This window comes from Mandrillus leucophaeus, unplaced genomic scaffold, assembly GCF_000951045.1.
Source record: "Mandrillus leucophaeus isolate KB7577 unplaced genomic scaffold, Mleu.le_1.0 Scaffold768, whole genome shotgun sequence".
In the NCBI taxonomy this organism is placed as follows: Eukaryota; Metazoa; Chordata; class Mammalia; order Primates; family Cercopithecidae; genus Mandrillus; species Mandrillus leucophaeus.
In genome coordinates this window covers 1,224,147-1,238,086 of record NW_012108341.1, presented here as the reverse complement: position 1 = coordinate 1,238,086, position 13,940 = coordinate 1,224,147, and the positions used below count along the sequence as shown (strand labels likewise).

At 40.9% G+C, this 13,940-nt stretch overlaps 1 protein-coding gene across 3 annotated transcripts in view; it reads left to right on the top strand.

Moving 5' to 3' along the window:
* Positions 1–2,752: 2,752 nt before the first annotated feature.
* The window catches only part of NR1H4 (nuclear receptor subfamily 1, group H, member 4), a 94,111-nt gene continuing 82,923 nt past the window's right edge, over positions 2,753–13,940 (top strand). For all 3 annotated transcript variants that reach the window (XM_011966641.1, XM_011966640.1, XM_011966639.1), the window contains exon 1: positions 2,753–3,104. The gene's annotated coding sequence lies outside the window, so the exon portion shown is untranslated. The remainder of the gene's footprint in view (positions 3,105–13,940) is intronic.

Sequence of the window (13,940 nt, the reverse complement as noted above, 5' to 3'; positions counted from 1 at the left end):
CAGCCTAGATGACAGAGCCAGAGCCAGACTCTGTCTCCTAAAAAAAAAAAGAAAAAAAAAAAGAATGAGAAGAGATATCCTGGACTGAGGAGAGAAATGGCATTGTATTTGGTGTGTCCAGGAAAGGCCTCTCTGGTAAGATGAGTAGAAACCTGTAGCATGCAATGGAAGGTCTCTGGGCAAAAATCAATCCAGGCAATGGAACAGAAAGTACAGGGGCCCTGGGGAGAGAATGTGCTTTATGAGTTCAGAGAACAACAAGGAGGCCTCATGACATGTCACATGTCACTCATGACAGGCCACATGTCACTCATGACAGGGTGAGTGATAGAGGAAGTTAGAGCTATGGTGGGATGGGGTAGGATTCAGGGTCATTTAGATCCTTGGGATCACTGTAAGAAGTTTGGCCACTACTCTGAGAAAGATGAAAGCCAGTGGGGGTTTTGAGCAACAGAACAACATGATCCTTTGGTTTTGGTAGGATCACTCTGGTTGCAATGCTGGGAACAAATGACAGAGTGCAAGCATGGAAATAAGGAGGCCACTTAGGAGGCCATGGCACAAACCCAGGTGCAAGAAACCTGGCATGGACCAGAGAGATGACAGTGGAGGTGGTGGGAAGGTATCAGATTCAATACATATACTGTGAAGGTAAAACTTAAACATTTGCTAATGGATTGACTGTGTGGTGTAAAGAGAAGAAAAATAATTGTTGAAATTTTTGAATGGGCACTTATGTCATGCCCAGCACTACGTGCTACACCTTTGGAGATCCAAAAGGATGAGAAATACATGCCACCCTCAGGGAGTACCCAGTCCAGTGGGCAAATACGATTGTCAGTGTGAAAGCCCAGAGAAAATAACAACAGTTAACCCCTACACAGCACTTTCTGTGTGTCGGGTACCAGTACTTTGCATAGATTAATTCATTAAATCCTTACAATAACCTCATATGAAATACATAGTAATTATACCTTTATTTTACAGATGGGGAAACTGAGACAGATGTTAAGTAAAAGCCAAAGGTCTAAGGTCACACAGCTTGTAAGTGGCAGAGCTGGGATTTGAACCCAGCCAGGCCAGTGCCAGAGTCTGTGTCTTCAGTCATTGTCTCCTTCTCTGCTGGAGAGAATGAAATCACAGTACAAACTCTTATCATCCAAGAAGAAATGGGCTTGGTGTCACACAGAAGTCACATAGGAGTCCCTTAGGCAGCCCATAGCTGCAGAGCGCAGTGAGTGTCAGTGCAAACTCTCTTCAAATGAAAATGTACAGGCCTGGGGTGCCCCTCTTCCTTGTGCCAAAGGGGCTGGAGGATGCACCATAGTACATTGGGAACCCCCAGAAGTAGGTAGGAAGTGGGAGCCTGTAGGACCTACAAAAATGCTATTTTATAAGAGAAGCAGAATATAACATTTCTAACAGGTTTGAATGTAGATCTTCTACCAGCTGACCTTGTGACGGGAAACAAATGACACACATCACAGATGGGAAATGCACACATCACACACACACACACACATACACACACATACACATGCATGTGCAGCCATGCTACTTTGCAAAGTTGGCTCACTCATTGATTAACAGAAAGTTACACAATGCTTTTTCTGTGACAGGCACTGTGCTAAGCCAGGCAGTAGATACAAAGACAAGTCTACTACCATGCCTGGTTTTTGTAAAGGAGATAAAACAAGTAGAAAACTATAATATATAAGGTCAGAGGAGTTAAGGGACAGCAAGGAAACTATAAATGAAAGATCAGGGGAGTTTGGTAGGGAGAGTAGGGGCAGATGAGGAATGGGGCTGGCTTCAGGGAGCACTCTGCTTCTGTTTCATGCCTGGAAGATGTGTGGGTGTGCAAAGAAGGTAGCTGAGGTAGAAGGAAGAGTTTGTGCAAAGGAGTGGAGGCGGGAGAGCTTGGTACAGGTTGGCAGAGGTTGGGATGTCTGGAGACAGAATGTGAGAAAATCCTAGAGACATTAGGGCTAGATCTTCGGGGTGGAAGGGGTTCTAAATGTCATGCATTTTTGTGTTTGTTTCTTAGGCATAGAGAGTACATTGGGGATTTTTTGATGAGGGGAGCGCCTAGCAAGTTGCTGGGTACATAGTAGGCTGACAATCAATCAATGATGGTTCAACTAATGAAGGAAAGAAATAATAATGGCCACAAATTGTTGGGTGATTGCTATCTGCCACATTAGTTTATGAACATTTTAACTGCTCATATAATTCTCATCAGAGCCCATGAGATGGTTTCTCCATATCCATTCTACAGATGAGGAAACTGAGACTCAGAGAGGATAAGGGTCTTGCTCAAGGCTGTGACTAAAAAGTTGGCATCTAACCAGAGTCCATGCTTCCACACTGCTGTGCAATTTGAAAAACAGAAGAAAGGGAGAGAAGAAAAAGGGGTTATGGGACCAATGTCATCCAGAAAGGAAGCTATGATAGGCCCAAATTAGGAGAAGAACAACGTGGGTTGGAAATAAGAGACATTCCAAAGATACAATCAACCCAAATCTATTATTGTTTGATATGAGTGGCTGGGCAGAGCGAAGGGTCAAAAAACCTCCCAGCTTTCAGTCCCTGGAAAGTGATAGAACTATTCAAAGAAGTTGGAGTGACAGAGAGGGAAGATGACAGTTTGGTTTTAGTTAATGTGCACAGAAATGTGGGTGCCCAGGAGCCCCCAAAATGGCCAGAGGAGAAGTGCTTTCAAAGGCAAGCTGCAGGGCTCCTTGGTTTGGTCACATTCCTCATTCTGGGACTCTGTGGGTTTGTCCTGGGAATCTCGAGGCTCTCCCAAGGTTCCTTTCTATGTTTACATCATTTAGCAGGGAAGGATTGTTAATGACTAATCTGTGTCCATGAGGCACAGAGCCAAGGAAGAGATGCTGCTGCTAGCCCGGAAGGCCGCCTGTGATCATGCACAGCACACTAGAACTCTCTCCTCCTCCTCACCTCATTGTCTCCCTGACTTATCCTAATGCGAAATTGGATTCTGAGCATTTGTAGCAAAATTGCTGGAATCTGGAGAGGAAGACTCGATTCAGAATCCTCCCAGGGCCTTGAAAGTCCATCTCTGACCCAAAACAATCCAAGTAAGTACCTAATTCCTTTGGGAGTGGGGTGTCTATCTCATGGCAACAGAGAAAAAATAGTCACTTAAAAGTTTCTCTTTGACATCAGTAATTTATGTCAATAAATGAATTCTAAGTTAGTAGAGTTTGATATGAAGTCCTGAAAACTAAAAAAAGAAAGAAACTCAAAAATGAAAAGAAACAGAAGTAGAAGTTAATGAGTCTTAGCAGTTGCTTACCTATTGAAAACTTATTTAGAAATATTCTTTTAACATTGTGGTCACCTGAGTAAATCACTGGAGACAGTAAATTTCAGAAATGTTTCCGTTCTGATTCCATAAACAATTTGACCTGTATAGCGTGCTATATTTTGGTGATTTATCAAATCTTGAAGTGCGTTTGGGAATATTGCTAATGTCAGATGACTTGGGAACTAAGAATAGGACATTTAACCTATGCTTAATTGAAATGAAATTTTTCCCTAACAGAAGAGTAGGTGGAAAAATTCTTCTTTCTTGACTTCAGTTGTAAATTCTTCTATTGCTTTGCACTTCGAATATTAATATCAAATGGAAATATTTTTAAAAGACAGAAATGTGAGTATAAGGAAGAACTTCAGTGATGAAATTGTCCAAGGACTAAATCTATAGATAAGATATCTCTTTGTCTCCTTACTGAAAAAGTGAATGGGGCAACTGTGGAGCCTCACTTACTTCTTTTAATTGGGTTTTTATTTAGAAGGGAGGGGCAGGAGGGAATGACAAGTGACTCACCTTGAATTCTTCCTCTAAGAAACACCTGAGCTTTGAGCTTTAAAGAAATCTGATGCTGTTTCTGGTGCTGTTTTAGAACCACTTCAGGAGTATTGACAAGAGGGGTAGGGACCCTTAAAATAATATTAGTGATAAATAAGAAGGCAGGAAGAAACTTTTGGAGGTGATGGCTTTATGGTATAGATTGTGATGATGATTTAATGAGTGTATACCTATCCCCAGACTCATCAAAGTGTATACATGGAATATGTAAAGCTTTTATATGTCAGTCACACCTCAATAAAGTGGTTTATATGTATATAATGTTTTTTTTCTGTTCCTAAAAAAAGGAAGGGAGAAGAGAGGGAAAGATGTACATGGAGCTACCATTTTGTTTCTAGTTGTGATTTTATAAAATGATAGATGCTTTTATCTTTGTGTTACCTTCCTACCCCCAGTCCTCCAAATTATGGATCTGTGCCATTTGTACCATGGACTTTTCTGTTTTCTGAGGATGTTGCAACAAATACTGATGCAATTCCTGGTTAACTGATGAAGTACTGGCCAGGGACAAAGCTGTCTTGACCCTTCCTCAAGATTTGCAGCAATTTCCCACCATGTACCTCTGCCCTCTCCCCGCAGCTGGAGAGGCAAAGCCATGGAATCCTTGTCCTTCCTCTCGTTTCCACCTCTCCAAGATCGGGCCAGTTGCAATGGAATATCCAATGGTTGTGAGGCCCTTGTACTCTGTAAGGAAAAGAAAAGAAATGTGCATATGCATGAGTGTGTGATGGAGCTAACTTTTCTTCAGTGCCTACTAACATGTCCTAGCGTTTACTTCACCTGCCTGTTTCCTTCTTACAACAACCCTGTATGGGAGTTTTTCTCTATTTATTTTTATTTTTATTTTTTGAGACAAAGTCTCGCTCTGTCTCCCAGCCTGGAGTGCAGTGGCGCGATCTCCGCTCACTGCAACCTCTGCCTCCTGGGTTCAAGCGATTCTCCTGCCTCAGCCTCCTGAGTAGCTGGCACTACCGGTGCGCGCCACCATGCTGCTAATTTTTGTATTTTTAGTAGAGACGGGGTTTCACTATGTTAGCCGGGTTGCTCTCGGACTCCTGACCTCAGGTGATCCGCCCACCTCGGCTTCCCAGAGTGCTAGGATTACAGGCTTGAGCCACTGCACCCAGCCAGGAATTTTTCTTATACTCATTTTACAGATGAGAAAACAGACTCAAAAAGTACAAGTAACCAGTGCACAGGCAGATGGTTAGGAAGTCGCAGGACCTAAAATTGAGGGTGAGTCTTTCTGACTCCAAAGCCTCTTCCTGGCTACTCCGATATTGGTGGAGGCTGGGAAAACTTGAAATGGGGAATGATGGGGGAGCGGGGGGATCCTAGCCATTAAGCATTCCAGCCTGACAGGGGTGATTTGTTAAACCCAGGAACAAGTTTGACGTTTCCTGAAACCTCCTGCATAGGGCGTTTTTGAGTGATTGCACCATCAGTAGGGAAACTGAAAAGTTTCGAACACTATTTGTTTTCACCCAGAGACCAGTCTAGGATAGCTTGTTGGACATTTCATTTATCAGCATTTTAATTAAAGACCACAATGAACTCTCCATGCTGCTGTGATTAGGGACATCTTAGAGGAGCTCAGAACTGCTGTGGCTCACAGTCTCTGGATTATGAGTGCCATGAGAATGCATATGATGATGTGATAGATTTTCAAAGGCTCACATTGTCATTAGGTGGGTGCATAAAGGACAGAAAAGGTTCTTTTCTTCATAGAAAGAGATTTCCCTTCTCTTTGCTCTCAGTCTCATTTTTATCTTAATCTGTAGCAACATAGATTATAAAGGGAAATTTAAAAATATAGGAACAAGCCAGACACAGTGATGAGTGCCTGCGATCCCAGCAGCTTGGGCGGCTGAGGTGGAAGGATTGCTTGAGCTCAGGAGTTCAAGGCTGCAGTGAGCTATGATCATGCCACTGTACTCTAGCCTGGGTAACATAGTGAGACATCACCTCAAATTTTTTTTAAAATAAGAAGTAGGAAAACTTTTCCTCCCATGTATTTTTTATTGTCACAGTCGTTCCTACCAGTGACGATGTAGCTAACAGGCATCACTATACGAGTGTCCTTAGTCACCAAGCTGTATAAGGAGGCAAAAATCATTATTACGTACAAATATCCATCCTTTTCTCTTTTCTCTCCCTTCTCTCACCCTGCTCTGGAATCCCCTAACACCTTTGCTCTTCACAGTGAATTATTTTCTCCCTCAGTTTGCCCATTTCCAATTTTGGCCATAAAGGAACATCTACTATTCCTACTCTATCTGCTTTGTAAATTTGTCATAAAATGACACTAATATAATGCAACTTGATTGCAAAGTAAAATTGCAAATATTGCACAGGAAAAAAATAAGATTGGTTATTTGTTAGGATTAAGAAATATAACAGGGTTGTGGTGATTAAAATAAATATGTATAAATATAAAATAAATTTTTATTAATTTTCATTTTTTTACGATAAAATCCTAACAAAACTTTGAGATTTTGTTTCCCATTTTAAAGAGATTTAGATGGCCTTTTCCAGGTCTCAATGAACCTGAGATAATCTGGGTCTCTTACACTTTAATTAATGTTATGAATGTAAAGAAAAGGAGAAATGGTATGGCTTTGCATTTTCAAAGTCCTGTAGATATATTTAACACAGTTATCTGGAAAACATGGTAAATAATATAGCTGTGCATTGAGAATGCAGTCCTGCTGTGGGATGTTGCTGATTACAGAAAATAAAAACACTGCTCTGGGCTGAGACTGTTCCTAAGCAGAGAGCTATTTGCTGCCATGTCCTCGAGAGCTATGGAAGCTGCCAGTGTAGATGACGAGTTGATACCAGCCTGGGGCTTAAGGAGCAAAAGCTGGTTGCCATCCAGAATTTGCAGGGCAGAGACGGGACAAGAAAATGTCATTCCAAAGTGGTCATGTAAAAGATTCTTGTTCTCCTGGAGTCCCGACTGAATGTGAGGCTATAATTGGGCTTCAGGGGGGCCAGGGTCACTTGAGACTACATTTAAAAATCTATGCATTTTACAGAGAATTTTCAGGGCAGACCAATCATTCTATATGATATTACCAATGGTGGGCACATGTTATTATACACTTGTCAAAACCCATAGAATACACAACACCAAGACTGAGCCCTAATGTAAACTATAGTCTTTCGCTGATAAAGATGTGTCAGCGTAGGTTCATCGCTTGTAAAAAAAAAAAAAATGTGCCACTCTGGTGCTAGTTGTTGAAAGTAGAGGAGGCTGCGCATGTGTGGGGGGTTGGGGGGAAGAGGTATATGGAGGCTGTCTGTACATTTTGTTCAATTTTATAGTGAACATAAAACTTCTCTTAAACATGTATTAATTTAGAAAAATCTCTGTAGTTTGTATATGTCTTTCCTAGAGAGAGGTTTATAATTTTCACTGAAGCTCAAAAATACTGTATAGTCCTAAAATTGTTTTAAGAAAATGAAACAAACCCATCTCTTCTAGAGAATCTAAATATATCTGCTTATAGCACCTGATTATATAATTGGCAAAATTGAGGACAGGAAATGATGCCCTAGGAGACTGACATATCTTAATGTAGTCACTGTGTTAAAAGTTACAACATTATAACTAAGTCTAAAATATTTTTTGACCTTCCCCTAGCCCCATTCTCCTCTACTTCACCGTTTCAATGTTAATACAAACCAAAACACTTTAATCTTATTTAACCACTTCCTAATATTTGATACTATAGAGCATAGTTCATTTAGTCATTCCACTGTTGATGGTTTTTTAGGTGGTTTGTTCCCTTTCTGCATTAGAGGCAATGTTTCAATGAACATCCTGGTGCACACTGGCAAATATTTCTCTAGGAAAGATACCTAGGAATTAAAATTGCACTTTATTTTAACATACACTGCTAAAGAGCCCTCCAAAAAGACTAAAATCTATGCCCCCACTAGCAATATGTGAGAATACATATTTTCATACACTTCGAATATTATCAAAGTTAAAAATTTTCGATAATCTGATACGTGAGAATGGTATTTAGTTAGAGTAATTTCCATTTTTCTAATTACTATTCGTTTCAGATATTTTCTGTGTTCACTGGCCACTTGTGTTTCCACTTTGGTGAATTTCCTTTTCGTATCCTTTGCCAGTTTCTCTCTTGGATTGTTTATCCTTTCTGTTTTTATTTATGGGAATCATTTATATATTGTTTGTACTAATATTTTTGGTGTTATTTATGTTGTAAATATTTTCATCCATTTTCATATATTTAGCTTTGTTTATAATGCCTTAATCTCTGTCTTACACTTCAATGTTCTCAAATGTATTCTTTTCCTATTTACTTCTTATTTAATAAAGTCCTTCTCAATCCCCAAATCCATAAAGATCATAAATATATTTTCTCCCAATAATTTGATAATTTTCAAAGTCTTTAATCCATCTGAGAAGTATTTTTCCAAGAATGATGCATAAGGATATCTTTATTTTTACCCTCAAAGCATAGGCAATTTTCTTGCCACGATTTCTTGAATAGGTCATCCATCTTCCACTGATTTGAGCTGAGTCCACTAGCTACAGCATAGACAACTGTTTAGGGTTGCTCAGAACACAGCATGCTATTTTCCCTTCCTATAGCCATCCCTGTTGCATGCCGTTTTCCTAGCCTAATGCCTGTTCCTTCAAGATTAGGTTCAGGAATCAACCCTCCACGCTCAGAAATATTTCCCTCATTCTCCTCGCTATACCCTTGTTTAAAACTCATCAATTACTTCCATTTAGAAGAACATCCAAACTTCTTACCGTAGCCCACAGGCCATACAAGAGCTGCCTACTCTCAGACCTCATCTCCTATAGCCCCTCCTTGGCTCACTCATTTCCAGCCTCGCTGGGCTTGTGTTGTTCTTCCAACACTCCAAGCCCAGGCCCTTAGCTTTTGCTGATCTCTCTGCCTGAACTTATTTTCCCTTTGCGTGACTTACTCATTCTTGTCCTTCACATCTCAGTTCGAATGTCCACTTTTCAGAGAGCCCTTCTCTGACTCCCCTCTCCAAAACAGTGTTCGACTACAACACTGTATCCTTCTCTTTTACTTCCTTATTATCCTCATTAGAAATCCTATTATTTGTCGACTTGTGTATTATTCACTTATCCCTCTGTCTTACATACCACTGTATTTCTAAAACCTAGACAGAAACCTGGTATACTGTAGAGAATTAATGAATATTGGATGAATGAATGTCCCTGCTTGGGCTCCTGATGGCACCTGTGCATAGTTCTGTTGTAGCAATCCTTACACTACTATAATTGGGTTTTTCTGGCCTGACTTTTCTACTAAGCTTTCTGAAAAGTCATTATTTTTTTACTATGTCCAGTGCCTGTCAATAAATGTACACTGACTAAATAAATGAGTGAATGAATGGGAAATTGATGTTGAAGTGCCATTTTTAAAGAGTAAGTACCTTACCACACATAGCTAAAGAGACCAACAGGCACATCCACCATACTAGTGGGAAATCTTAGATCTATGAGTTTATTAGAAACATTTCTATCTTCCAAGTTACCACAGGAGACAGTTTTACTGATGGTTTCATGATTATAAAAGGACCGCCACCTTCCCACCTCCTATGGGAATTTTCTTACTGTTCTTCCAGTTTCCACTAATGCGTCTCCTCTCTGCCCTTCTAGCCTCAGATCATCCCCCAATCCCAAAGCCCAGGCTATATATGTTAGGGGTTTTCTTAGACAGCATCTCACTTCTAGGTACTGATTTCTCTACCAGTTATTTATTTCTTTGTAACAACCATCCCAAAGCTTAGTGGCACAAAACAGGAATGATCCATTAATTCTCATAGTTCTGTGGGGCAGCTGAGCAGCTTCTCTGCTGCTTATACCTGGGTTCACTCATGTTGCTCATTCAGATGTGAGATCAACTGGAATGAAAGGACCGAGATGGCCTCGCTCATGTCTGGGGTCTTGATGTGGCTGTCAGCTGCGACAGTTTGAAGAGCTGAACTTCTTTCTCCATGAGATTTTTAAATCTGGGATATCTGCAAACAGTATGGCAATCTCAGAGCAGCATTCTTAGATGTGAAAAACAGAAGCTGCAAGGTTTCTTAAGGCCTGGCTTGGAAGTCCCACAACCTCACTTCTACCACATTCTGTTGGTCAAGGAAGTTATTAGACCAGTTCAGGTCCAAGGACTAGGGAAACAGACTTCGTGCATTGATGAGAGGAGTGGCAAACTCACATTGTAAGAGTGTGTGGAAAGGAAGCAGTTGTGGTGGCCATCTTTGCAAACAATTTACATGAGTAAGAGGCACAATGTTTCAGAAGATCCAATGAAGTATTTGAAAAAGATGACAAGTTAGTCACGGAGAAAGCATTAAACAAATAGCTTCTTGACCATTTTGACTAATGCACATACATGAAAAAAGAAAAAACAAACTTTCCTGATTATGAAGAGCCAACATTTAGAAGACAACCACCACAACAAAACTATTCCTGGTAGTTCTAATGGAAGAGAAATTAACAACGGGAAATTTGGGAGATTAATTAAAACTATTCCGGCCCAGCATGGTGGCTCACTCCTGTAATCCCAGCACTTTTGGGAGGCTGAGGTGGGCAGATTGCTTGAGCTCAGGAGTTCTAGACCAGCCTGGGCAACATAGTGAAATCCTGTCTCTACAAAAAATAAAAAAAATTAGCTGAGGCCAGGCACGGTGGCTCAAGCCTATGATCCCAGCACCCGTCTCCACTAAAAATACAAAAAAATTAGCTGGACATGGTTGAGGGCACCTGTAGTCCCAGCTACTCGGGAGGCTGAGGCAGGAGAATGGTGTGAACCCGGAGACGGAACCCAGGTTGCAGTGAGCCGAGATCACGCCACTGCACTCCAGCCTGGGCGACAGAGTGAGACTCCGTCTCAGGGAAAAAAAAAAAAAAAAAAAAAATTAGTTGGGCCGGCGGTGCATGCCTGTAGTCCCAGCTACTCGGGAGGTCAAGGCTGCAGTGAGCCAAGATGGCACCACTGCACTCCAGCCCAGGTGAAAGAGAGAGACCCTGTCTCAAAACAAACAAACAAACAACAACAAAAACCCTGAAACAAAACAAAACAGTTCCTGGGGTGGTCGACTCATGTATAAAATAGTTCCCATGGGGAGACTGAAAAGCCTATTGCCTAAGAGATTTCCAGTAAAAATGGTTACCGTTCACTAATTAGTCTACATTGTGGGGAAGCAGACTTAGTTGTTAGGTTTTTTTATGTGACCAAAAAAAAAAAAAAATCCTTCTTCGGCTCTTGTGTGTGTTGTGTTGTATGCCTCTATTCACTAATTTCTGTCCTATGGCCCAAACAACACTGATTCTAAAGGTGGTTATCTAGTAGGGTATATTATTCATTCACTTATTTATGTATTAGTTACTTTATTTATTCATGCAACCATTTGTTCGTTTACTCAATTAACAAGAATTTATTGTGCATCTAAGATGTACCTGGTTGGCATTGTGCTAGGCATTGGAGATCCAATGTAATCTCTCCCAGAGCTGCTGGTTTAATGGGAGAAACAGAAAACCAAATCCACAAAAACAAAGGTTGAATTACCGTCGTGACACCACTACAAAGAAGAGGTACCCAGGGTTATGAAAGTCTCCTGGAGTTTGTGCTAGTCAAGGAGTTGAGAAGCAGGGCTAGACCTAGAGCTAGGCAAGTGAGGCACTGAGGGTGCAAAATTTAAGAAGACATTCACTTCTGGGTTCCTGGTCCTAGAGGCCTCAACTCCAGGTGCTTCTTCTAGATCTAGTTGGAAATAAAGGTCAGCTGTTGTTTAGGCACCATTGTGTAAGCTCCAGAGAGCAGAGAAGCTTCGAAAGCTGTGGATATCTGGTTGATGCAGGTACTTTTATTTATTTATTTGTTTGTTTGTTTGTTTGTTTGTGACATAGTCTCACTCTGTCACCAGGCTGGAGTGTAGTGGCACAATCTTGGCCCACTGCAACCTCTGCCTCCTGGGTTCAAGCGATTCTCCTGCCTCAGCCTCCCAAATAGATGGGACTACAGGCGTGTGCCACCATGCCCGGCTAATTTTTGTATTTTTAGTAGAGATGGGGTTTCACCATGTTGGCCACGATGGTCTTGATCTCTTGACCTCGTGATCTGCCTGCCTGGACCTCCCAAAGTGCTGGGATTACAGGCATGAGCCACCGTGCCTGGTCGATGCAGGTATTTTTGATGTATAGACCTGAAGGAAGTATGCCTTTCAATGGAGGTTTTAGAAACAGCAAAAGAAGTTTGAGAAGAAACAAAATAATACTGTGGTTAAACCCTGTTCCAACTTACCTGATTGATTTGTGCATGTGAACAGCTAATGCTGAGTGCCTTAGCAGAAGTGACTTTACAGAACTGCCCAGTGACCTTCACTAAGGATTGCGGGTGGCTGGTGGTAGTCTCGGTGGGAGAGCTGCATGACAGCATGGATTGAGAGTTAGACACAGGTTACATCCCCACTCTGCTTCTTACTAGTTACATGACCTGGGAAAGATTGCTTAGTCTCTCTGAACCTCAGTTTTCTCATCTGTAAAGTGTTTATATTAGCCCTTACTTAGCTTATGATGGATTAAATCAGATAACATCACATGGAACCTGCTTACTCATTAAAGTTATTTTAATTTTAATTTAAAAAATTTAATCAAAATGTTAATTTAAATATTAAATTTTATTATAATCTATCACCAAAAAATCTATGTAGTGGTTACTAAGATAGTAATAAAAATTGTTTGGTCCTTATAGAACACTGTTTTCAGAATGATGTGGTCCAATGGCCATATTGGCTCACAGCCATCCTTGTTGGCCATATATTGCGCTTGACGTGTCTCAGGATTTTTGGAAGTATCTATTTAATGTAAATCTGTATTTCTGTCCTGAAAAGAACTTCAGTTTGAGTGCTGCTTGAAGACCAAATGCTTGGAAAAATAAAATATTTTTTCTTTTCCTAGAGCTCTTTTCTCTTTTTCCTTAAGAACATATTTCCAGGCCAGGTGTGGTGGCTTATGCCTGTAACCCCAGCACTTCGAGAGGTCAAGGAGGACAGATCACTTGAGGTCAGGAGTTCGAGACCAGTCTGGCCAACATGGTGAAACCCTGTCTCTACTAAAAATACAAAAATTAGCTGGATGTGGTAGCGCATGCCTGTAATCCCAGCTACTCGGGAGGCTGAGGCAGGAGAATCGATTGAACCCAGCAGATGAAGACTGCAGTGAGCTGAAGTTTGCATCACTGCACTCCAGCCTGGGTGACAGAGCAAGACTCTGTCTCAAAAAAAAAAAAAAAAAAAAAAGTATTTCCACCCTTTGGGCAGAATCTAAGACTTCCTCTGAGCATAAAAAGATGATGGTTAGAAAACCTTCATGTTTTTTCCTACCCTTTAAAAATGGGTTACATAGATATCCAACAGAGTGTACACTTTGCTATCAACAACTGAGTTCATCTGAGACAATGTCACCATGAATGATGGCTTGATGTGTAGAGTTCATAGTGAACTAATGCATGTAATCGGTTTTTATCTTCATCCTCCAAAAACTAAGATTCCTCTATCGTCAGAGTCAAAGTTATTTAATTGCAGCAGTGTCTTTCCAAGGTCTCTGATTGCAAGTGGTTTATGCTAAATCAGAGGAGCTCTATACACCATGAACTTCCCGTGACACACAGTATCTAAATAAGTAAATATTGATAACCAGAAAGTGGGAGTCCAAGCTACCAGTAACTATGTGTCTTATCACAATAAAAACAAACAGTGCATACCATTTCTAAAATAATTCCTGAGTTCTTAAACGATGACTTAGGTTACAGCATTTTAGAAATAAACATTTTGTCCCTGCTTTCACCAATACCCAAGGCTTAAACTTTGCATCATCGGGCTGCTGCTTCTCCTTCCTCCTCCTTTTTGTATGGCGTACACAAGTTCCTTCCTTCCCACCTGTACTGACACCACACAAGTTCCTTCCTTCCCACCTCTACTGACGCCACACAGGTTCCTTCCTTCCCACCTCTACTGA